Here is a 26,687-nt window from a genome sequence, read left to right as displayed (position 1 = left end):
CGTGATGAAAAAACAAAAAAGCAACCTCGATGCTTTGAAGAAATATAAAAAAAAGAAGAAGCCCTGTCCAACTTCGATATTGAATCTCTGATCGAACTGTTGGGAATAAGAAACTTCAGGGGTGTTTTCATGTCCGATTCTCTACCCTCTGCTGTGAAGAAAAAGGAGTATGGCGTGGTCAACCTGGACAGTTACAAAAATCCTGGTACACATTGGATATGCTACCTCAAAATTGACGATAAAAATGCATTTGTTTTCGATTCGTTCGGTGGCACACCACCTGCCAGGTTGGTAAAATATCTCAGTGTTGCCAATCTCTACTACAATGACAAACGCATCCAGGGTTTCACCGATGTTAACTGCGGCCACCTATGCCTTTCCGTTCTCGCATACATGTCTAAAATAAATAACCCGTCGGTGGAACATTTTCAGAAAGCATTGTGGAACCTCAAACACGATGGGCGTGTTCCATCTCACGAGCGAATCTTCGATCTTGAAACTCACGCTGCACGATGACATCGTCTATCCTAAATCCGTGGCTCTGCGTGCATTCTACAGCATGTACCTCATACCTAACGTCACGCAGCACAACAACAAAATTAGCGTCGGAAGCGAACACGTCGTCGTCACGCCAGGTCAATACAATCTTTCCACTTTGCAAGCTCAATTACCCAAAGGCACGTACTTTTCTCAAAATTCGGTCACGCACAGAGTGGAAATCCTATCGGCAACGGAGACCGTGGACCTGGGCACCATGGGGGAACTTTTAGGTTTCGAGAACGACACAAAACTTGAAGCTGGCATCAAGCACACGGCAGCAAACATTCCTAAATTCTTGGCCATCGAGACTCTGAACGTACACTGCAACGTGGCGGAAGGCATGATCACGAAATCTTCGGACGGATTGTTAGGAAGTCACAAGCAGACGGGGATCATCGCCACCTTCAAACCCAGTTCCGAATTCATGGAACCGATCATCTACACACCCTCTTCGCCGATCTATTTTCCAGTATGTCGCAACCGCATAGACGACATAGAGTTGGTGGTGACGAACGAGAAAGGAGACGTGGTGGATTTCGCAGGTGCAACGACCACTGCCATCGTAGAGATCAATGTATAATAAATAACACACATAGTAAAAATGGAGCAAATCGAAAGTTACGAATTGCAATCTTTTCCTCCCAACCGTCGCACGTTCGCCAATCTCAACGAAGCGAACAGGGAGATCGAATACGACGTGGACGTAGGCGACGGGTTCGTTCATCCTCACAGAGCGGACCTCTACCTTCAATTCGACGTGGTGAAGAAGGAAAGCGGAGACGCGTTTCCGCCCAATGCAAATTTGAAACTCGTGGACAACTTCGTGCCTCACCTGTTCTCGCAGGTGGAGGTGAGGAAACACAACACCGTCATAGACAGAATAGACTATCCAGGCATCACGTCAACGGCAGTGGGAACATTGAAATTATCCAAAACGGACGCAACATACTATCAAGCGGGAGGATTCGAAGCGGGGACCAAAATATCGACGACAAGTCACACGGCGCTTTTTCCCATGCGTCTGCTGCCAGGATTCTTCTCGGACTACAAGGAGATCATGTGGAAGGGAGGACTGCGCGTCACCTTTCGAAGAGCGGCCAACGACAACGACGCACTGATGCGATACACCAACTTGAACGCCGACGGCACGCCGATAGCCAACACTTTACCCGAAGCGGCGAAATGCGTCATCCGGAGCATGGAGTTGAGGATGCCGATCGTGGAATACGAAACAAACTACGCCCTCAAGTACAAAGCGGAGATCTTGAAGAGTCCGCAGGTGTCGATTCACTTTCACGGTTACCACTGCGTGCAGAAGTTGGCGTCGGGAAGTCACATGGAATTCGACGTGACGACGCAGTTCAACAACATACAGTTCGACATGCCAGATTTCGTCGTAGTGCTCTTTCAGACCGGACGCGACAAGAATCAAGAAAAAGATTCCAGCAAATTCGACGACTGCAAGATCAAAAACATTTATCTGAAGAATGGAAGAAACGAAGTGTTCCCGCGCGAGAATTACAACCTCGACATGACCAAAGACGATTACCTCAAACTTTACGAAGCTTACACCTCTTTCAAACGCGTGACCGAGGGAAACGTGGACATGTACTACACGCCCAGCGAATTCATAACCCACAGACCCATGTCCGTCATCAATACCACGAAGAGGAAGCAAGTGGTGGTCAACGATCGCACCAACATCAAGGTCGTCTGCGAGTTCAACAGTCCGTTGCCCGAGGACACCGTATGCAGTGTCATCCTGGTCGCCGAGAAGTCCTTCGTCCACGACGTGAAGAACGAGAGGGTCACAGAGCAGTTTTAACAAGTTTTTAACATTTTTTCTTGCACAATAAGAAATTTTTGTACTAGCACAATCAGTTTCAATAGCACAATACGAAAATTTTCACTAGTTCAAGATCAGTTACAATATCAATTTCATCAGTTATCAGTTACAATATCTTTTTTCTCATCAGTTTTTGCACTATAGCACGAGACAATCAGAATTTTTGCACAAAAATTTTGATGTTGTTGTTTTTACACGAGAAAATTAACAATAAAATTCTTTTTTTATCGTTTCAGATGCTGTCGAACATCAAAAACACATACACACACACTAAGAAAAAAGCATGCAACTTTATTTGTAACACACGTATACATTCTCCATCTTCATCAAGAAAATATTATAATAAACATAATTATTTTTATCTATCTCACAATAAAACTCTATATCCAAAAATATTACAACATCAAAATAACACTAGAGTCGTTAGTACACGTTGCATGCATTACGGAGGTCCTCTGTAGGGTTTCATGGAAGTTTGAGGGGAAAAAAAAAACACGTGAAACTCTACAGAGGTGTGGTTATCTACAACCGCAGCCGTTAGAACCTTTTTACTTTTTTTGGTTGGGCACCACGCACCCTGGCGAGGTTATAGGGGCCAGGAATCCTAAAAAAAAAAAAAACAATTATTTATTTGTTTGTTTGTCTCACAATACGGAAAAATTAATAAGAGGCGCCAGCACGCGCGCATATGTGTGTGTGTGTGTGTGTGTGTGTGTGTGTGGCACATCGTGTTCCCCCGAGAGAGGTTTACAAAGCTCACGATATATAAACATTTGGTCTCTTCAGGGACTTGGAAAATTACAATAAGGTGCATTCATCCTCGAAGGATGAGAGGATGAGAGGATGAGCGGATGAGAGGATGAGAGCTCATCTTTCGCTCATCACGACTTTTCTGCGCCGTAAAACATCGTCAGCGTAATAAATGAGGCGCGGAACAGGGAGAGAAAGTGAGTTTTTGAGCTTTTGGCGGTCGTTTGGTCAAGAAATCAGAATTGCAGTCAAAGGCATATTTTGACTACTACTGTATGATATGAATGTGTAGGGAGGGCTGTCTTCCTTTTAAAAAGAAATATAATAAAAAGTGGTAGTGTCCTTGCCATGTAGGCTAATCAAGGGGTTCCGAGTTCGATACCCGGTGGAGGCACATAGTGGTTCGGATCCCACTTCAAACTGTAGGTCCAGTCCCGGTTAGCCTTATTTATTTATTTTGAACACACAAGCACATGCCCAATTACAGTGTGCACAGAGTATTATGTAAACAAGAAAGTAATACAAAAAGTATATTAAATCTAGTGAGAAATATGACATTTCAATCTACAACATATTTATAAACATGACTGATTTCATACACTTATATTTGTAATAAGTTATACAGAGATAATCAGATTATATACATGTAAATAGTAGTAGTGTAATAGAGATATTGAGTAATAAATTGCACATATAAGACACAGAGATAAACATACGACAGTAAAATTGAAACAGTATTTTATATTAGATAAGGTTAGAAAAAATGTAGATATTGTGGCCGCGGTGGCTCAGTCGGTAACGCGTCTGACTACCATGCTCAAGGTCCCGGGTTCGATCCCCGGCCGGTTCAAATCCGGGAACTTTTCTAACGGTGGAAGCGGCCCCGGCACCTACCCAGGGTCGAATAACATGGGTACCTGGGGAAAACCCTGGGGGGTAAAGGCAGTCAGGGGCGTGATGCTGATCACATCACCCCCACTCACGACCGGATCAAGAAAGTGTGGGGCGTTACCCCCACACCCCCTATACGCCTTCATGGCATGGTGCTATGCACAGGGGAACACTTTACCTTTATTGTTTAATTTAGGGTGAGATTATGAACTAAACAACCTTATTTGTGTCCTGTTTATATACAGTGTTCACAGAATACAATGATTTTTAAATCTGGAAAGATCGATACTAGGGTTTTTACTAGACACTGAGTTGAACAACTTGCACATTCTCCTCATGGGTTCCATTTCTGCCATGTTGATTCTTCCATGCAAGATTTTAAAGAGATTATTCTGGGTCTTAAAATAGCGTTTGGAATATGAAAGTTTAGTTGTGACAGTAGAGCTGGAGAATCTATTTTTCCGTTGACAAGTTTGGATAAGATAGTCAGTCGATGCATATTGTCTTCTTTTTTCGAGGGACGGTACACACAACATTTCACGCAACGTGTTACCCGAGGTGAACTTTGAAATATTCACCACTGAGTTTAAATAACAGGTACCTCAAAAACTTATTTTGAAGTTTTTCTATTTTGTCTTATTTCTTTCTTGACTAGAGGGTCCCAAACAACTGAGGCATATTCAAGTTTCGATCTCACAAACTCATAGAACAGCAACAAGAAAGTTTCCCTCTTTCTGAATTGACTACCCATTCTCATTATGAATCCTAAGTTTCTATGGGCTTTGCTGAGGATACATGCAATGTGTGATTGAAAGCTTAGTGATTGGTCGAAAGCGAGTCCAAGATCGGTAAAGGTATTCTCTCTTAGAATTACCACACCAAGATGTTATATGAGTATTATATCGGACACCTGTTACGCGTAAATGACACTACTTTACATTTCTTGAGGTTAAGAGTAACTTTATTATTTTTGCACCAATTAAGTAATTTATCAATTTCTTCTTGCAATTGGTTACAGTTACCGTTGTTTTTTTATTTCATTAAAATATTTTTACGTCGTCAGCAAAAATAAGTTTTTCAGAGTTTAGGAGCACATCTGGTAAGTCATTAATGAAAATTAAATATAATAAGGGACCAAGGTTCGATTCTTGTAGGACTCCATAGCTGTGTAATAAGAGGACCTGTGGCCTTGGTACATGCCATATTGTCGACGATTCTGTAGGTACGAAGCGAGCAGTCATAAGAGTGGAAGTGAAAGGCTTATGTTGGCTAATTTCATCATTGGGGTGTCGTGGTGGACCGTATCAAAGGCTTTTTAAAAGTCTGTATATAGAACGTCAACTTGTCCTTTGTTATCTATACTAGATGCAATGTAATTCATTAGTTCAACAAGGTTGGTGACATTTGAGTGCATTTGCACAGATCCATGCTGCTGAGTGGAGAGGATAGGTCTGACGTGAGAATATATATGTTTGCATATTATTTGCTCTAGAAGTTTTGCAGGAGCCGATAGCTTTGCAATTGGCCTGAAATTACATTTATCTGCCTTATTAGCAGCTTTCGGAATTGGGCATATTTCTGTTGTTTTCCATCTTGTAGGAAATTTTGATGTTTTTAAGGCTAGGTTAAAAAGAGTGTGGAGTGAGAACTTAAGCACTTCCGAACATCCTTTAATTACGTAGGGAGGAATTGAGCCGGGGCCGGCTACCTTTTTCGGTTTCAGTTTCTTGATGGCTTGCTCGATTTCGTCAAGTGAGTTTTCCGAAAAATTTAACATACTAAGATTTGTGTTTGCCTGAGGAGTTTTGTAAGAAGACTATTCTGTGGAATAGACAGATTCGAAATATTTTGCAAATAGATCCTGGATATTTTTGTCGTTTTCTATTGGTTTATCATTATATTTCGTTGGTTGCACCGGTAAGGTCTGTCTTTGATTTTTTATAAACAATCAAAATTGATTCGTATCTTGAGTAAGGCTTGCTTCGCAATTGTCCAGAGTAGTTTTGGTAAGCTTTTCTAATATCAGATTTTATTCCTTATCAGTTCCTTACATTTCGTTTCCATTTTTTATGATGATGGGATTTGGTTCTCAGGTGTATGATAATTTCTCTCGTGAACCAACATGGATAGGAATTTTTGGAAGCTGTATTCAAGCGTGGGACATACTCATTAAATATGTCATCAATAATTTCATAAAATTTGTTCACCGCAAGATCAATGTGGAATAAAAACACCAAATCAATCAATCGATCAATCTGTTTTTAGTACATTCCAATGTAAACTGGCTAATGCTGTATTTGGATCTGCTAAATAAATAAATTTGTCTGGCATGGGGACCCTGACCTCTACCAGGTGCGTCCCTCGGGTGGCAGATGAGGGATCCCACCAGATATGGTGGGGTGGTCCGAATATGGAATAAGGACCCGTGGACCAACAGGGAGCCCAGTGCCTGGGGTCTTAATACTGGGCCACCCTCTCTCTAGGGGTTAAAATATAGAGAGCCGGCCCGGAGGGCGAAGACCAACGGTTCCAGAGGCAGAAGAGGATAGAGAAAATCCCAACGGCAATGGAAGCGGAAGAGTTACGAACTTAGTGGCCAATATGAGCCACTAAGAAGCAGATTGGATATCTCCGTCAAATATCCAAAACCAACTGCTGCCTTGCAGGGGTGTGGGAGCACCAAATGATATGGGAGAAAACCCTGAAAATAAAAATCAGCCTGGTCGTTGGGCTAATCCCCCACACCAGACTAAAACTAGCAGATTCAGAGAAATAAAGGTAGCCTCGGAAAGGATGGATTTAGTAGAAGACGACAAGCAAGGAAATGGAATATCCGAATTGGAACTTGGAATATTAAAACAATTAATGTAAAAGAAGTGGAGATTGTAGGAGAAATGGAAAAGTATAAACTAGCAGTACTAGGACTAAGTGAAGTAAGGAAGAAAGGCAGTGGTATAATGTGTCTTGAAAGAGGATATGTGCTGAGATATGTTGGAGTAGGTAGAGGAAGAAGAGCTAAGGAGGGAGTTGGAATAATAGTTAATGAGCAAATGGAAGAAAGGGTGGAATCATGGGAACCAGTGAATTCAAGGATAATAGTAGTTAGACTGAAAATGGAAGAAAGAATAACAATAATACAAGTTTATGCCCCGACAAATGATCAGGACATATTGGAGAAAGAAGTTTTCTATACTCAATTACAAAGAGTAGTGAATAAAGAGAATGAAGAGAATAGGAAGGTAATATTGATGGGAGATCTTAATGGTAGAACTGGAAACATTAGGATAAGGTCACATGGTTGTATGGGACCATATGGAGGGGAAAGTGTGATAAATGAAAATGGACAAAGATTAATAGAATTCTGTGTAGAGAACCAATTGCTACAAGGAAACTCCTTTTTCCAGCATAAGAAAATTCATAAAATCACTTATGAAGCTGAGGGAAGGGAGGCAAAGAGTATAATAGACTACATAATTTACGCAAGAGCGCTTCGATATGCCTTTATGGATGTAAAGGTAATTCGAGGTGCTGAATTGAGTACTGACCACAGACTGCTAATAGCTATAACAAGATTTAAGAGGAATAATAGAGAAAGAGATAGGAAGTTTGAAAAGATACAAGTAAAGCAGCTGGCTAAGGAAGAGAAGAGAAAACAGTATAAGGAACTAGTAGAAGAAAAATTGAATGAATTGGAAATAAGAGGAATGGAAATTGATAGTACGTGGGAAAAATTTAAGGAAGTGATACTGTATGCAGCAATTGAAGTATGTGGCAAAGTTAGGGTGAATACAAAAAGGAAAAGAACTAATTGGTGGACGGATGAAGTAAAGAGGAAAGTGAAAGAGAAAAAGAAAGCATGGAAGAATTACCTAGAATTAAGATCAGAGGAACATAGGCTAATATATGTGCAAAAAAGAAATGAGAGTAAATTGGCTGTAGAGGAGGCAAAGCGAAAATCATGGGAGAAGTTTGGAAATGATATTGAACAAAGTTTTGTAGAACATAGAAAGCATTTCTGGAATATGGTCAAAAGCTTGAAAGGAAAATGGGGAAAAGCAGCAAGAGCTATAAGAAATAAGGGAAATGTACTAGTCATAGGAAGGGAGAATGTGATGGAGGAATGGAGAAAATACTATGAAGAAAAGTTTAAGGATAGGACAAATGAGCAAGAACAAGATGAGGAGCAGGAACAGGAACAGGAGGAGGATGAGAGAATAAGAAACAGAGAAGAGGAGGAGCATGTAGAAGAAGATATGATGATAACAGAGAGTGAAGTGAAAGAAGCAATTAAACAGATACGAATTGGAAAAGTAGCAGGATGGGTGGAATAGCACCAGAACTTATAAAATATGGAGGACCAAGAATGGCTGAAATACTACTGAATATATTAAGGGAAGTATGGAGAACTAAGACTATACCAGAAGAGTGGAAAAGGAACATAATTGTGCCAGTACACAAGAAAGGGAGTAATAAGGAATGTGATAATTATAGAGCAATATGTCTATCATCAGTGGTATATAAGATGTATACGAATATATTGGAAAGGAGGCTGAGAAAAATTATAGAGGGAAAACTTGAAGAGGAACAAGCTGGATTTAGACCTGGGAGACAGACTCAAGATCACATTTTTATATTAAGAACAATGATGGGGAAAATGCTGGACAAAAATAAAAGAATATACTTAGCATTTCTAGACTTGAAAGCGGCATTTGACTCAGTACCTAGAAAATATCTATGGGAGGCTTTGGTGTTTTAAGTCCACTTTATGCACAGTAAGGCTAATCGGGACTGGACCTACAGTTTAAAGTGGGATCCGAACCACTTGTACCTCCACCGGGTATCGAACCCGGGACCCCTTGATTACAAGGCGACGACGCAACCACTGCGCCATCGGGGAGGCCATCTATGGGAGGCATTAGAAAGTAAGGAAGTACCTAAGGAACTTATTAGAGCAATAAGAAGTGTATATAAGGATGTAAAAGGAATAGTAAGAATAGAAGGAAACGAGTCTAAGGAACTTCAAATAGAAAAAGGAATTAAACAGGGAGATAGTCTCAGTCCTTTACTTTTCATTAATGTAATGGATGAAATAACTAAAATTTGCAAAAGAAGAACCCCAAGAGTACAAATAGGATATTGGAATATGAGAGTAGTACAACTGCAAGTACTGATATATGCTGATGATATAGTCTTAATTGCTAGCAGTGAAGAGAATTTACAGAGGAGCGTAATAGAATGGGGAGAAGAACTTGCGAGAAAAGGGATGAAGATTAATATTAAGAAAAGTAAAGTTATGCAGGTGGCAAAAGGAGAAAAAGATCATGAAATAGCAGTTAGATATGGAAACAAGAACTTGGAAGAAGTAGATGAATATGAATATTTAGGAACCATCATAACAAGTGATGGTAGGTGTGATGAAGAAATCCTAAATAGGAAAAGAAAAGCAAATACAGTATATTATCAGTTCAGTAAAACAATAATGGGAAAGAAAGAAGTGGCAGTAAAGACAAAAATGCAGCTATACAAATCAGTATTGGTCCCTACATTAACGTATGGAATGGAAAGTTTACCACTTCAAGATAAACATCTGAGTAAAATTCAGGCTAGTGAAATGAAATACCTGAGAAGAGCTGTTAATAAGACTAGGAGAGATAAAGTGAGGAATGAAAGAATAAGAAGAGAAGTGGAACAGGAGTCGCTAGAGAAAATAATTGAAAAGAGACAGCTAAGGTGGTGGGGACATGTATTCAGAATGAATGAAGACAAAAAGGTAAAGCAAATTCTAGAAGTAAAGGTGCAAGGTAGGAGAGGTAAAGGAAGACCAAGGATAATGTTTGAAGACAGAATGGAAAAGATTGGAAGAGAAAGGAATAAGACAATAAATATGATGAAGAGAATGATGAGAAACAGACAGGAATGGAGGAGATGGATCGAGGCAACCAACCCTACGCTATGATGGCAGAAGGGGACTAGAGGAAGTAAGTAAGTAAGTAAATAAATAAATTTGTCATATGCAATACCCGAAAATAATCGCATGCATTGCTCTCTTATTGATTGATGTTCCTTGGATGTTCCAGAATAAGAATTTTTGTAGTTCACGATGTTTTTCGGATGCAACAACCAAGAAAAATCAAATTCATAAATGGAACCTTACACTGCTGCACCACTGCAAATATGCTGCTAGAATTGTATTACCCTTCTAGCTTACTGTATCTTATTTAATGTAGCATTGCATACATAATTTTTTCACCCCCCCCCCCTCTAACATACTGTTAACACACATTTACATTGAACTATTATTCCATGACAAGAATCCAGCGAATCGAGATATAGGCTATTGAATAATATCACGATTCACGACAAAGTGGAACAGATATCTGCATTCGTAAACGTTAACAAAATTTGACATGTGCATGCTCCCTAAAAGCACATGCTCACTAATTTTATCTTTCAGTGTGTGAAAGGCTATTGAAGCTTTCTCAGTCCACTGCCATTTAGTTTTGGTTTTTAGCAAGTCATACATTGGTTGTGCAATAATTGCATAATTTTTTATATATTTACTGATCCAATCCAATAAGCACATGCTCACTAATTTTATCTTTCAGTGTGTGAAAGGCTATTGAAGCTTTCTCAGTCCACTGCCATTTAGTTTTGGTTTTTAGCAAGTCATGCATTGGTTGTGCAATAATTGCATAATTTTTTATATATTTACTGATCCAATTAAAGCAACCTAGAATTTTCTGTAGTTGCTTCAAAGAATTAGGAATAGGTAAAGCCATAATTGATTGCACATACTTAGGATCCTTCTTATATCCTAGAGAAGTGATATTGTGTCCTAAAAATTTAATTTCGGACCTACAAAATTCACATTTTTCCAGTTTTAATGTCATGCCCGCTTGCTTTAACTTCTGCAGTACTGTATTAACATGTTGTAGATGTGATGCAAAATCTTTAGATTTAATAATGACATCATCTACATAAACTACCACAAATTCTCTGCAGTCAGCCAACACACGATTAAGTGCATCAACAAAAACAGCTGTTCCATTAACGGAACCAAAAACTACTCTTTTGAAGTGGTAAAGTACACCTTCAAACATGAAGGCAGTAAATTTTCTGCTTTCATGATGCAAATTTATTTGCCAAAAAGCATTCAAAAGGTCTATTGATGTAAAATATTTGCAATCCTGAAATTCTACCAACAATTCCTGTATTTTAATAGGGTGCACCTGAATTAATTTTACATGGCGATTGATTCCTTTTAGATCCACGCATAATCGGATACCTCCACCAGGTTTTGGAACAACCAAAAGTGGAGAAAGATATTCGGAATCTGAAAGCTCAATGACATCCCATTCAAGCATGGTTTTTATTTGCTCTCGAACTTTATCCCTATAAGCATATGGTATGGGATAGTTTCTTCCTACTATGGGTTCATTGGTATCTAATACCATTTTGTGTACATAATTTTTGCACAAACCTGGTCTATTAGAAAATATGTCTTCAAATTCTACTAAAAGCTGAATAAACATAAATTTCTGTTCATTTGTCAGAGAATCTGCCTTATTCACATATTCACTGAATTTGTTCTTAGTATGGATTGGCTGTATTTCTAACTTTTGACCCAAGTCTACTTGAGCACAATCAAAATAACACAACTCTTCATGATCACTCACTATTGGAATGAATCGTGCAAAAATTGGATTTTGTGTAGAACCACAAATCAAAGTTTTATTCATAAAATCTAAAGATGCCCTCATAGCATATAATATATCTAAACCTAAAATTACACTGACCTGTAGATTTTGCACAACTATAAACTGTACATAAATTTGTAAACTTTCGATGTTTATGTGTAATTTCACCATACCTAAAATTTTAGATTTCTTGTTCCCGGCAAAATCGACCAATTTTATGTTCATGGCAGGTAAAAGTTTAGGTTTAGTAGCCTTTATATTTATATCTTTCCACACTTGAAGTGAAAGTAAACTGATTTCAGCTCCACTATCACAAAGGGCTATGTATGTTTTATCACAAATTTTAACACTAATTTTTGCTGTGTTGTGCTTTTTAATTAAAGCATTTTGAGGTATCGGAATTTCCTTTCCTTGGTCACAATTGTTATATTGAAATTCTTGTTCCCAATCACCAATATTCACTTCACAAATGGCAGGATTTATATTAAGACCTTCGATACCCACCTTAGAACAAAGGTCAACATCTAGTTTTTTCTCCAAAAAGAATCACTATTGTCAGTAGGACAATATTCTATAATATCTGGATTTAAATCCTTACTTGCACTTATATTACTGATATTATGCACTGTAGCTTGTACACTTAAATCAGGAGATGTCCTATCAACTTGGGTTTGTTGCAAGCTACACACACCCATACTAGACAAAAACTGTCTAACTTTATCCATGCCAGCTTTATTCCAATGTACCATATCTATATTATTTCTGGATGGATGACCAAAATATTTCTGATATAAGGATTCGTCAATGTGACCACTTTCCAAGAAAAACAAAGGTGAAACATTATATACTTTTACATTATAATCATTATGTAAGGACATTAGATATAAATTAAAACTGTTCCAGGTCTGCCAAATAGGTTCATTAGAAGATGACATGTATCTTGGGAGAGGTGGTAAGCATAATATTGAAATTTTAAAACACTTGTTTTTTAACAGACTCATTAGTCGTGTAAAGGATGACTTCATTTGCTCAATGGACCTTTTCCGCATCAAGTCATTAGTGCCAATCATTAATAATACCTTATCTGAAATTCCAGATGCATTTTCAATGCGTTGTCTCAGGTCATCTATGGTTTGTCCTGAGACACACAAGCCAATGCATCTAGCACCAGAGGAATTTTTCTCCCATCTATATCCTAATATGTTTTGAGCAAACCTAACTAACATACTGTCTTCCAACAATTGTACATCATCTAATCTAGGAATATTAACACTAGACTTATTATTGTTGTTTTTATTAACCTTATATTGGCTTGACTTATTATTATCAGCATATCTGGATGGAGGATTTCGTACCTGATTTATGCCCATGGTACCTCCTACATCATGAGCAATCAACAGTTTTCCTGTTGTACTGTGTTATGCACCCTTGTATCAGATGATTGTTTATCACGCTGCTGTTGAACTCGATTACCAACATCAGAAGATGATTGTTTGTTATTATTTTTATTAAAAGTCCTAGAATTTCTATAGGATTTACTAGAATACCTATCCTTATTTCTATTTTGATCATTAGCACATGAAACATTTGCTACTCTAGCCTTATTCTTTGGATTATAATTATTTCTGTTCATGTCATTGAACCGTGCAGGATTATTTCTTAAAGATTGAAAATTTTCAATTACTTGCAACGTTTGGTGCAATGTACGTACGTTATTAATCACCATGTGTTCACTAATCCTGTGGTAATAATGAGGCTAATTGTGCTATCAAATGAGGTTCTTCAGCATGAGGCTGAGTAGACTTCAAAATTTTGTAGTTCTTATTCGCATATTGTAACAGGCTTACATTACTCTCTTTTGTAAAAGGAGAATTCAAAGTTTGAGTCAACTTTACTGATTTCCAGCGGTCATTCTGATAATGTGCCAAAAAAGCCTCTTTAAATTCAGAATAAGTGGTAAACTGATTCTTTACTTCTAAGTACCAAGTTCTAGCACAATCAGTTAGAAGTTTTGGTATGTACTTCAAGAATTGACTTTCTTTGATGTCATAAATATCTAGGTTTTCCTCTACTTTTTCTAAGAATTCCGATGGTGCAAACTCTAAAGATATCCCATCAAAATGAGGGAAATGCCTCAAGTCCTGTGGTTTAATGAGAACTTTAATTTGACTCTTATTACAATTAGTCAATGGAACATCTACTGAATGACTAACATTAGTCATATGACCCGCATCATGTTGTGCATATGAAATTTTGTCATCAACATTATTATTAGCAACTGATTTGTTCTTCCTAAATTTTCGACGCTTAGATGCTAATCTTGTATTTCGGTATGGACCACTAAGCATACTTACTCTATCATGATCTGAATCTGTACTATTATACATCTCAGATTCAGTATTCACTCCTATATTATGTCTAACAAGACTATTTTTTGGTGATCCATGACAAACTTCATCTTTATTCCCAACTGTATGTTGTCTCTGATTTACAGTGTGAGAACTCATTCGAGGTGTAAAGTCACTCTGTGCTTTAGCTGTATTTTTAACTGCTATTATATCATGAGTTGATAATAAATAAAAATGTTATGTAGCTACATTGTTTTATGTAAAAATTGTTCATATGGAACTTCATTAGATAATTGTTGGTATGTAGAACTTGATTTTGTTTTATTTGTTTTGCAACATTATTATGTACTAAAAACTCATTATGTGTAGTTGCACTGTATTGTTTCATGTCATTGAACCGTATTTACACACATATTTTATGTACAAACTGATGCCTCGATGATAGGTGTGGCTGGATACTGCTTTCAGGTAATTGATGGTGATTTCAAACCTCTTGGTTTTGTAAGCAGGTTACTTCGAAACTATGAGAAGTCATACACATCCACAGAAATGGAAGTTTTAGCCATATTATATACAATAGATAAATTTAGTTCACTGCTTAAAGGTAGACATTTCGTTGTGGTGACAGACCACAAAGCACTTACCTGGCTAGAAACTGCACATACTTGGAATGCACGCTTAACCCGATGGTTTGTGCAATTACAGCAGTATTCCTTTGATATACAGTACTGCAAGGGATCCGAGAATATTTTCGCAGATCTTCTTAGCAGAACTTTTCCTTTGCAGGATGATCTGATGTATCAAATTAACTCATTGGAGTTTAAAGATGTTTTAAAACCAATTACAGACATTAAGAGTTTAATTAAAGCACAAGAGAATGATGCAGAATTAATGGAAATAAGAGAATATTTAGTACATCCCTCAATTGATATTGTTAATCCAAGAGGTAGGACTTGGAGTAAGCAGTACGTACTTAGGGATAATATATTGTGTGTCAAGGATTTTCATAACACACAAAAACTTAGGATTTGTATTCCTGTTTCTCTAGTTGGTTTGGTCTTGCACAAATTTCATGACTTAGCAGGCCATTTTGGTGCAAGTCGTACTCTTTCTCAAATATTTTGTCACTTTCAATGGAAAGGCATGAGAAAAGACGTACAACAATATGTCACAGATTGTGATATTTGTGTTCGTACAAAACCAAACAGGCACCCCGCTAAACATTTAGCCAAAATACACTTAACTGATGAACCTGGTAAGATTTTATTTATTGATTTACAAGGTCCTTTTACCATGGGTCCTAAACGTGAACGTTTCCTTTTCACTATTTTGGACGCAGCTTCCAGATACTTGATTGCTTATCCTATACCTAACAGCAATGATGATAATAATAATAATAATAATAATAATTTTTATTGTAGAAACATGTGAGAACATCACATGTATTACAATCGTCAGAAATGTACATATAAAGTATCTATAGATCTTACAAAAAAAAAACAACATCCAAAAAGCATTTTAGAAACGTAACACCACTTACATAAATTTAGTTGTTAACATTATTGTTTTACAATCATAACTATTTTACCTAATACAATTAATTTCAAAGAATTCTTCTACCCTATATATACAGTTATCGGTTAATATTTTTTGTACTTTTCTTTTGAATTCTAAAAAGGGCAGTTGCCTTAAAGACAGAGGGAGAGCATTGTGAAACTTAACTGACATGTAGTAGAAGGTTTTTTGTGTCTTCTTGTAATTACATCTAAACAATCCTAAACAATCCCTATTTCTGGTTTGATAGGCATGTGAACACCCTAACTCCTCATAAGTGTGAATGTTCTCTTTTATATAGAGTAGGCATTGGAATACAAAGATAGCAGGAGCTGTCATAATACCTAGTCTAACAAAACTTAACTTACAGTGGCCACGACTTGGAAGACCACACATTAATCTTACACATATTTTTTGCATTTTTAATAACCTTTTTATTGAAGGCTGATGACCCCAAAGTAAGGTACCATAGCTTAAGTGACTGTGTATCTGTGCATAATAAACAGTTTTTAGAACCTTCAAGCTTACACACAATCTTAACCTACGGATTAAATAAACCCCTTTGCTAACCCTGGATTCAACTCTACTGATATGATCCTCCCATTCCAAATGATTATCTATTAAAAATCCCAAAAAGGTGACAGAATTCTTTTCATGCCCTGTATTATGATTATTACTATAATATGTAAGTTCCAAGTTTTGGATCTTATCAGTGTTTATACAAAGCAAGTTAGCAGTACACCAGTCCTGTACAATATCGGAAGTACATTTTAATGAGGACCTTAAAAGATTATTAGAATCAGAGTTCAAACAGATATTGATATCATCAGCAAATAGGTAACTACTGACCAAGGGTGGTTGGTTGGGAGTATCTTCTAGACTGTTGGTCTAGGGAGGTATATTTGGCCACAGTACTACTGTTCATCTTGATGGACAAAAATACAATATAATATTTTGAAGTATAAGTTTGTGATTTATTTTATGCACAATTTAGTTGCATGATCACTATATTTAAGTTTATTATACTTAAATATAACTCCGCACGTTTGTGGGAAACTTGGCATTATTATGCACAACAAAAGCAAATTTTTAAAACACTTTAATAGTTCATCTATGTAACAAACTTGAATAGCTGGTGAAAGATGTTACCCAAGATGTTAGTTAAGCAGTGGTAGTGTACCAAGAATGTAAATGAATTTAAAATGCTTATGTATGAGAATTATTTTATTTGCTATTAGGGAATTAAGTCAATAATTCCTGAAGATGAATTGTTTCCTCGTATATTTTATGAAGTTGACATGTAGCAGAGACATCCACTAGATGATCCAAGCTCGTCACTCATAATTCCATGCCATAGTTGCATGAAAGCATTGTGAAGTGTTCACGTAAAGGCAATAGTGAGTCCTATTGTGACACTTAATGTAGAAATATTTATTACATGAATATATATATTTCTTTTTATGATGCACATGTATCTTTGGTGCTTTATCAAGTTTGGATTCTTCCAACAGTAATCGTGTATTGCTGATAGGTTAGGTATTTATGATTTCAAATACACTTATCAAGCTGAGCCACACGATGATGCTGCTGTATATGATGATTGAAGGTTGACTATTTCCACATCTTAGGGGTATAAATTTATGAAGGAAAGATACATATTAAGACCAGTTATACTAGTTTTTTCAGGGAATGTAATGTTCCATTTATGTTATAATATAAATGTACTTAATTACATAAGTGATTACTCTGAGCCATGTGTCTTATATTGATAATGATCGTAAGTATCAAGTATCATTTGAGATAACCATTCTTACCATGTTTTGGATTAAAACTATGTTAGATGTATTTTTAATGACTTCTGAAATCACACATGACTACGTTAAAAAGGTTTTAGTCAATTAAGCCTCAGAGATATGATATTTTATCAATGCACTTGCTAGGATTGATAAAATATTTATACAGACTAGGATGAAATTTTGTTGGTATGAGGTATATTTTAGTTGTTTTATTCTAAATGAATAACAACGTTAATTTGTGATTTATTTTGACAGCATATTAGAGGACTTTGACATGATCATATGATATATTTACACTTGAAGATATTATAGTAATGAGCTTTCACAAGGTATTGTCAGTGTGATGTCATTCTCTATAAGTGTGATCTATATTAAGAGTAGACACAGATTGATTAATTATTTGACAATTTCAGATAGTATTTTCTCAATTGCAAACTCAAAGCAATTCTGATAATCAAAAATTGATTCATGGTTGTAAATTCTTTTAAATATACACATGTATATGTTTGACAGTGTTATACATCTGAGATTATATATCCAATATTTATGTTCATACTTCATAAATGTATAATGTAATATTTTCTTCATCATTGCAAAACATGATAATGATTTCTTAACTGATAACATGTTGTTTATTTTGTTGGTTTGAAGAACAAAAAATACTGCTTTATTTTACAACCATACGCATGAGGGTTGGTTGGTTAAGTTCTTCTCTTAGACTGTTGCTTAAGGGTGATACTGTGAGTCCCAGTACTTTATGCATAATTTTTCATTTGTCAGATGTCAATGTCATAATTTTTTCACTTTTCGTGCTTCTTTCCTTGAGTCTGAAACATTAGTTCAGGTATGAAGTATTCATCTGTAGAGTTTGCCTTAAGTTGATCTTCGTAATCTGACATTGGTCCTCATTCATATATCTTGATCCTTAGTTGTGATTAGCAGTGGAAAAATTCAATATAACAAATATTCTTTGTTATGTGTATTTTGGAGTGCAAAAAATGTATAATATAATGTGATAGCATGTGCATAATAGATTTTAATGCTAAGATTTAGCTGTGGCTGAAAAACATTTTATAGAGCTCTGAGATTCCAAGAGTTGAATTGTAGGCTCAAATAGAAATAAACTTGACAAGAAGCAAAGACGTTTTGATCCAAGCTTAAGTCAAGTAGTAGGTTCCTTTAAAATGCTAGAATGCATTATGGCTCCAAAATGTGTTCACAAAGGGCAGAATAGAAAATTCGTGCCGTGACGCTGTGAGTTCAGGAACAACAGTTATTTGAGATTTATAATTTTTGTGCGCACATCATAATTTATACATTTCTTGCATGAATTGATTTGTGATGTAAGAAATCTTAGTTTGGACACACTGTAAATCTGAGGATGTTTGCTTTTGATGCAGGGACTTAGATTCTTGTCTTGTTAGCTGATGTTACTAGACAAATGGATGAATACCCGATGGGAAACTTAGTTGGATCATAGGTAACTTACTCTACATATAGAAAATTATAATTAATATATTTTTGGCTAAATAAAGATTATTATAGAAATTATGCTCTCAGATTAAGAATGAAGTTCTTAATGGTGCTTCATTGGTTGATAATAAATAAAAATGTTATGTAGCTACATTGTTTTATGTAAAAATTGTTCATATGGAACTTCATTAGATAATTGTTGGTATGTAGAACTTGATTTTGTTTTATTTGTTTTGCAACATTATTATGTACTAAAAACTCATTATGTGTAGTTGCACTGTATTGTTTCATGATGAACAAGTTCTTGTTGTATTGTTGGAAAACAAATATTCAGTTATACTCAGATAATTATAATGGTAAACATGAAAACAGTTTGTAAATATAGAGGCATTATATTAATTATTATATGTTAAAAGTCTCAGTAGTGCTCAGATCTGTTGTTGTGGGTTCGTCCCTTGTTGAGCGCCAGTATGACAATATAAATAATACATTGTCATAACAACATTTGAAAAAGGTTAGGCTAAGTTCAATTTCTTCTTCTTCTTCTTTTTCTGACCCTATCAACTGGCAGTCGATTTTAGTCATCTTCCTGAGTTTTTTTTTTTTTTTATGTATTTAGTTCGCTATTCACTTATATTTCACAAGAATGAAAAAAAAAACATCTATTGATAGTTATTTATACTGTTTGTTAGATCGTCAAATTACATCTTCTTGCATATCCATAAAGAAGCCATATGGTAGGAGGAGTAGGGTCCGTGAGCAGGGCAGTAAGAGATGTAGGGAATGGAATTCTATTTCGACGTAAACCACTATATAATTTATCTCGTTCTCTGTCAAAATTGGGACATTGTAAAAAGAGATGTGTAGCATCTTGATTATCTTCTCCACATGCGCAGGCTTGTTTTGTTGTAATATGTATTCGTGATAAATGATCATTAGTGCGAACATGACCTGTACGTAGACGTATTATAAAAGTAATAACTGATCTTGGAAAATTATATGGGTAGTACCAAGGTTTGTTTTGTGAATGTTCTGCAAACCATTTATATGTGTTGCCCGTGGAATGAAATTGTTCTATGCACCACTGTTTCCATTTTTCTTGAAGTTTATATTTAACTCTTGGAAGAAGGTCCGTGTATGGAAGTCTCGCAAGTGAGGTAGTTTCCGATGATCGAGCGGCTTTGGCATATGTGTCCACACGTTCATTTCCCGTGTTTACTTGGTGAGCCTTTACGTAACTAAACTGGACGTTGATATTTCTTCCATTAGCATACTGAGTTTGTTGGATTATAAGTATGATGAATAAAGGATGTTTACAAATCTGAGGATATGAGGAACTCAGCGCCATTAATACGCTTAAAGCATCTGTTATGATGAGAATTTTTGTGTAATTATTATGGATAGCGTAAGTGAGAGCTTTATATATTGCATAACTTTCTGCAGTGAAAATAGAAGTGTCAGGTGGTAAACGGAATTGTTTGTTTATATTTTGATCTGGAATGAAATAGGCACAACCCACACCTAGGTGGTCTTTGGATCCATCAGTATAAATGATTAGGTGTGTTGGCCATTTCTCTTTATACATGATATGTCTTCCTAAATCCCTGAAATGGATATTGCATTGGGTATATAAGGGTATGTCTAATTCATAAATTAAAGGATGTTGGAAGGTAAAAGACTTTGCACGTGATTCCAGGTCTATGTATTGGCAATATACAAAATAAAAGAATGTGTGTTTAGGATCTATGGCTTTATTTTCTGTCCATTGTTTTTGTATTTCAAATAATTTATTGAATGGGTGCGTATGATTTTCCCAGGTTTTGAGCAGAAATTTTATTGTTAATTGGATCCGTCTATGTGTCAAACTAGTTTCTCTGCTTTCCATATATACACTGACATTAGGACAGGACTGCATGAGACCTAAGCAGGTCCTCAAAGCTTTTCTCTGTAGTATGTCTATTTTGTCTAAAAGACTTAATTTTGCACCCCCATAACTAAAGGCTGCATACTCAAAGTTTGATCGAAAACAATTCCTATAAAATAGCAGTAAGATTTTGGGGTGGCCACCCCATTTAATTGTTGTGATACTACGGAGTATATTTATTATTTTACGGCCTTTATTGATTAAATGCGTGATGTGTGTATTCCATGTGAATCGCCTGTCAAAATGTATACCTAAATATTTATGTGTTTCTATTACTGGGATATTAGAAATGTGTGGTATATTGTTAGGATGAGTATCCAATCGTTTATTATTAAAACAAATAATTTTTGATTTTGTTTCGCTGATGGATAATCCTTCTTTGAAAAACCACGCTCTTATGATGGCGATTAAATTCTGCATTGCTATTATACCTTGAGTAGCATCATCTGTAATGTTATAGAAACAGAAATCATCTGCATACTGAAGGGGATGAAATGGTAGAATTGGTAATGCATGTATCTCATTCGTATAGATATTAAATAAGAGAGGGCTCAGAGGTGAGCCTTGAGGTATGCCGATTGAAGTGGAACGAGGATCGCTTAGTTTGTCGGCGAACCATCCGAATATAATCCTGTTGGAATATAGATTCCACACAATTGTTGAAAGTTTTGGGTGTATATGAAGATTCTCTAATTTATGACAGAGATTATTTAAATTTATAGAATCATAAGCTTTTTCAATATCTATAAACAAACTGAAACAGTAGGAACGTAGGCTAAGTTCAAAGTTCCACATTTGTGCAATATTTATAACAATTTAGTCATAACAGTTATTTTTGACTGGTAATATAAAAAACAAATATCTTCATTCATATGTGTTCTTTCAGACAAGAAAGATATGATACATTCAAATTTATAATTAAATTTATTGAAATTGTGTACATTTGCATTGGCATCAAGGTTTATATACAAAGGTCAACTCTTTAAAATTGTTATTGTTCAATGTATATTATGATGTCATACTTGGTATTTTGTATCAACATTCAAAAAATGGTAATTGTAATCATTAGATAAGTATATTGTAATATACATAGTAAAATAGCTGTAACAGAGCAAATATGTACATTTACAACACAAACATTCAAGCTGTTAAGCACTTATGGACAAAAATATAAAACAAAAACAATTGAAGATTGCACATACTAAAAGATTTTGCTTGAACTAGTTGCTCTGATACTAGTTGTCTGTGACTTTGGAAGGGGCTGAAGATGGAACAAAGATAAGGACAGATATATCAATATGGGATGATGATATATTGGTATAATAATTGTTGCTTTTAAAGATTAAACTTGGCCACGTTATAATAACTTGGATGTTTAAGTGATATAGAAGCCTTTTATGACTTGAATGAACTTTGATCATGATATAATCTTATAAAGATTCGAAAGTTATGGAATGACACTGATATGTATAAAAGATGCCATGTTGATTTTGAAGCAGTGAATAGGTATCTGTTTTCATCTTGCTTAACGAGCATGGTTGTAAATGTTACAGTTCCTCAAATGAGTGCTTGGAGGAAGGTTGCATAGAGTGACACTTATATGTTCTACGTTTGGATGTGGTTTGGTCAGATGATGAATCTTGCTTTATCCCGGAAGGAGATAACAAAGAGATATTTTCTTCTCAAGTATAGCATTGATATGTTATAAATGCTCTTGTAATTTTGTTGTTTCTAGTTTTCTTTTATCAATTTAATAATTATAAAGGTATTTATTATTGTTTGAACATAAACATTATTCATTAGTATATGCAAATTTAAATTTCCTTTTCAATATAGCACCATAGCTACTACCTATTGTGCTGATACTGAGTTTGAATTATACTGACTTACATTGTTAAACTTAGATTATGAGGACTCAAATGGTACAATTATTGGATAGGAAAGAATAAGTTATTGAGTTGTGAATATTCTTGTTTCTGATATTAGTTTCAATACCTAACATTATGGAGAAGGAGATCACATTGGCTGACATTGTGATGATGCTCAAATCGCAGCAGGCAGAAATGAAAGAAGGTATCTCTGCAGTGCAAGGTGAAATGAAAGAACACATATGAATGAAGATATTTGTTTTTTATATTACCAGTCAAAAATAACTGTTATGACTAAATTGTTATAAATATTGCACAAATGTGGAACTTTGAACTTAGCCTAACCTTTTTCAAATGTTGTTATGACAATGTATTATTTATATTGTCATACCCAACCTCAGTTTTCTGCTACAGTCACATTGCAATTCACCCCCACTCGGCCCTGTCCATATAAACTCCTGATCGATGATTGTTAATCTGCCATTGAGTGAAGTTAATGTTCAATGTTTGAAATATAATAATAATAATAAATAGGTAAATATTTTGACATAATAATTAATTGAATCAATTAATCCTAAAAGCATACTTTCTTCAGTAACCGACATTTTTCTGCCAGCCCTGCTAAATTTCCACTTTTCCTCTACTGATTTATACGAGGGGCATCCAGGTAAGTTCCGATTAGTAGGGACCTTGACGTGATAACACTGAAATAAATTAATTGCTGCAAGCTCCTGTTTATGAATGTGCAGTAATATCTGAACACATTTTTCACCCATCCGAAATAGCAAAATAATGTGAATTTGGCAAATTTTTGCATTTTTCACGTTTTTTTAAAAATCTTAAACAACTAAAAATAATGCAAAATCCAACATTATTGTGTTTTTTAGGCTTAAAGAAACAAAATATGCCATAATTGTGCCTCTTACAGCTGAATAAAGAGATGACTCGGGAGTGTATAGGAGTGGTTGAATATATCTCACTTGAAGTGATTCAAAAGAACCACATGCACTCAGCTGTATGGGGTAGTGCACATTAGATCGGCCTTCAGTGAATTATCTGCACCATCGTAAGACCATACTGTCACTCATAATGTCCGGTTTGTACACCTCACACAATTGCTGGTAGCTCTATGCTGATGTCGCACTTCTGAGCATGCAATAATCTGATTACCATACGTACCATCTTTCTCCTAGCACTGGCCTAACACGACTGTGCTGCGATTGCAGCAGATTCTTGCCTATAAATTTCTTACCTTAAATTTTTAATACAGTACGTAAATACCCTTTTTGACAGCAATAATTGTATAGCTGCGTGTTGTCAGTTTCACAGTACATGGATATTCTGTATACTGTGAATGTTTGTACTGAAGGAGAAGTTCCATTGATAATGTAAGGAAATATAACACTTTGTTTTGTACAATTCCATTGTTTCACTTTCAGAACATTTACTCCCGAGCTGCCTAAATCTCGCTCATATATGCAAAGGTTAAGTTGTTTCATTTACAGAGAACAGAGAAGTATGATACAAGTGTTAATGCATCGAAATATGAGTCTGCACTCGTGGGTCTTGCAAACAGAGGGATCTGAACCTCTGTGGAAATATCAACATATAATAATGAGAAAGTCTAAGGAGATTGATAAATTACAAAATTTCTTTTTTCATCAATGGCACTTCATTCAATTCTCATTTAGTCACAACTTTTAGAATAATCAATTTTTTTGTTGAAAACTGGCTGCATATGAAAAAAATCCTGTAATAAATTCTCCCTAGCTTGTGAATTGTAATAATTTTCCAACTTCACCATTTTGCAGTTTCAAATCATAGAGAAATGAACGCGGTTTCTCTCAAAATAATATTGGTACTTAACACAATCCATACCTGGATCTGTATGTGAGTTTGTTATTTCCATTTGTAAAAACATGGATTTAGTTTACAATTGTCAGGCAAATTGTATAAAATTTGTCCTGGAAAACATGAAAAATTCAGGGAATTTCATTTATGCTTGTCTGTAGCCACCCTGTAATAACAAAAATAATAGCAACAATAAAAGCTTCTTCTTCTTCTACTACAACAACAACAACAACACCACCAGGGCCGGATTAACCTATGGGCAACGGGGGCAATTGCCCCGGGGCCCCCACCAAAAGGAAGCTGTGAAGGGCCTCCACCAAAAAAATATTTTAACTAGCTGGCTATGCTTGTGGAAAATTGCATAAGAAGTAGTATTTTAAAAATCAAAATAACTTCAATATTGAAGTATATCTACACTCTTCTGGATCCAATTGTAGCGTAGCTCTCAGTCGATCTGTTTGTAGATATCTGAAACTCAGTTTGCTTTATACCATGGATTGATTTGTCTTTGGTGTGGAAATAAGGCACATTTATTCAATCATTTCTCAGATACAATTAAGATAATAAATACTCCTACGAAGTACATAACTTTCTTTCCTTAATAACATCGTATTAAAACCGTAAGTTCTAAGCAGCAGCCATATCAAACATCAGGAAGACATTCCAATGGAACTGCCTATGTATAATATTATATGTAAGGACCCGTTCCGCAGTACATTTCCCAATGTCGAAATTCTCTTTAGAATGTATTTGGTATTAACTGCAGCGGAGAAAGATCTTTCTCAAATATGAAATTAGTGAAAAACAGGCTTCGTGCTGCCATGAGACAGGATCGTTCATCCAATATTTGTTTATTAAGCATTGAACATGAACTTCTTCGTGAATTGGACTTCAATGATATAGTAGATGAATTTTCGGCGAAAAAGGCAAGAAAAGTGTGTCTACTATAAGTGTTAAGCCTTTTTGGGAATTTTCTTGAAGAAAGTGTCGTTACTACAATTTCCACAATGAACCTGTCGGTAATTGTCCAGTAGATGGACAGTATGTAGTGACATATTTACTCTTAATTGTAAATAATATCATTTATAATAAATTATGTACGTAAGTACAGTCTACTGCTCAGTTCTCTGTTTCCGTCTGAACCCCATTAGTATTTACTATATATTGTAGTTACAGTGTTCACTCTTCATAATATACTGTAGACATTTGACAGAATTTTACTGCTGCTATAGCGCTACAATTCTCGTCCTGTAACTTTATTTTACTGCGCTATTCTCCCTGAAAACCTATCTGCGATATGTTCGGTTATGAATGACTACTGATACTAAAATCAGGTCTACCATTTCAACTGCTGAAAATTGGTTGTTAACATATTGAGCTAATAAAGCTCCAAGTAAAAAAATAATTTAAAAAATGGGGGCCCTCCACAAAACATTTTGCACAGGGGCTTCCACCACCACCACCACCACGACTAGTAGTAGTAGTTGGTGTTGTTGTTCGGTTCCCACTTTAAACTGTAGGTCCAGTCCCAATTAGCCTTACTGTGCATAAAGTGAACTTAAAACACCAAATCAACAACAGTTTCCAAACCTGATAGAATGTTTTTATGTACTCTTGCCTTTGATGAAACAAATTCCAGGTTTGAGGTAAAGTTTTTTTATTTTTCACCCATTACAACTTATTCAAATTACTTGAATATAAAGGTTGATGCTATTCAATAGAACTAGTGAAATCACTGGTCAATAGGGTATGTGTGTGTGCAGCAATGCTTTCCATAAAAATTTGTCCCCTGACCATACAAGTGGACCCACCTCTTCCTGTGAACCCTGTATCTTAACTCAAGATGACTTCAAAAGCCTTTTATAGGGGGAAAAAGAAGTAGTGCAAATTGTGGGTTGTACACTTGAAATGCTAGAACCTAATGTGATGGATGTACTTAATCATGAACGTAAAACAACAGAATGAAAACTACTGTTAGATGATTCTAAAACAAGTTTGTATAATAGACAAATTTCCTTCTGTGCTTGGAGGACATTCAAAAGTGTTTACACAATTTTTCTTCCGTGTACGTATTGCTTGCATTGTAGAATTATCTCTCTTGTAGTTTACAGTTTTTTTTTCAAGCATTTAAACACAATTTTTGTGGCAA

At 35.7% G+C, this 26,687-nt stretch overlaps 1 protein-coding gene across 5 annotated transcripts in view; it reads left to right on the top strand.

Moving 5' to 3' along the window:
• Positions 1-26,687, top strand: part of LOC145996194 (nucleolar MIF4G domain-containing protein 1) — an 89,546-nt gene that overhangs the window by 45,466 nt on the left and 17,393 nt on the right. The gene's annotated exons all lie outside the window — the stretch shown is intronic.

This window comes from Lepisma saccharinum, chromosome 12, assembly GCF_977018435.1.
Source record: "Lepisma saccharinum chromosome 12, izLepSacc3.1, whole genome shotgun sequence".
NCBI lineage: Eukaryota > Metazoa > Arthropoda > Insecta > Zygentoma > Lepismatidae > Lepisma > Lepisma saccharinum.
The sequence above is the reverse complement of the archived record's forward strand: the minus strand, read 5'-3'. Positions and strand labels throughout refer to the sequence as shown.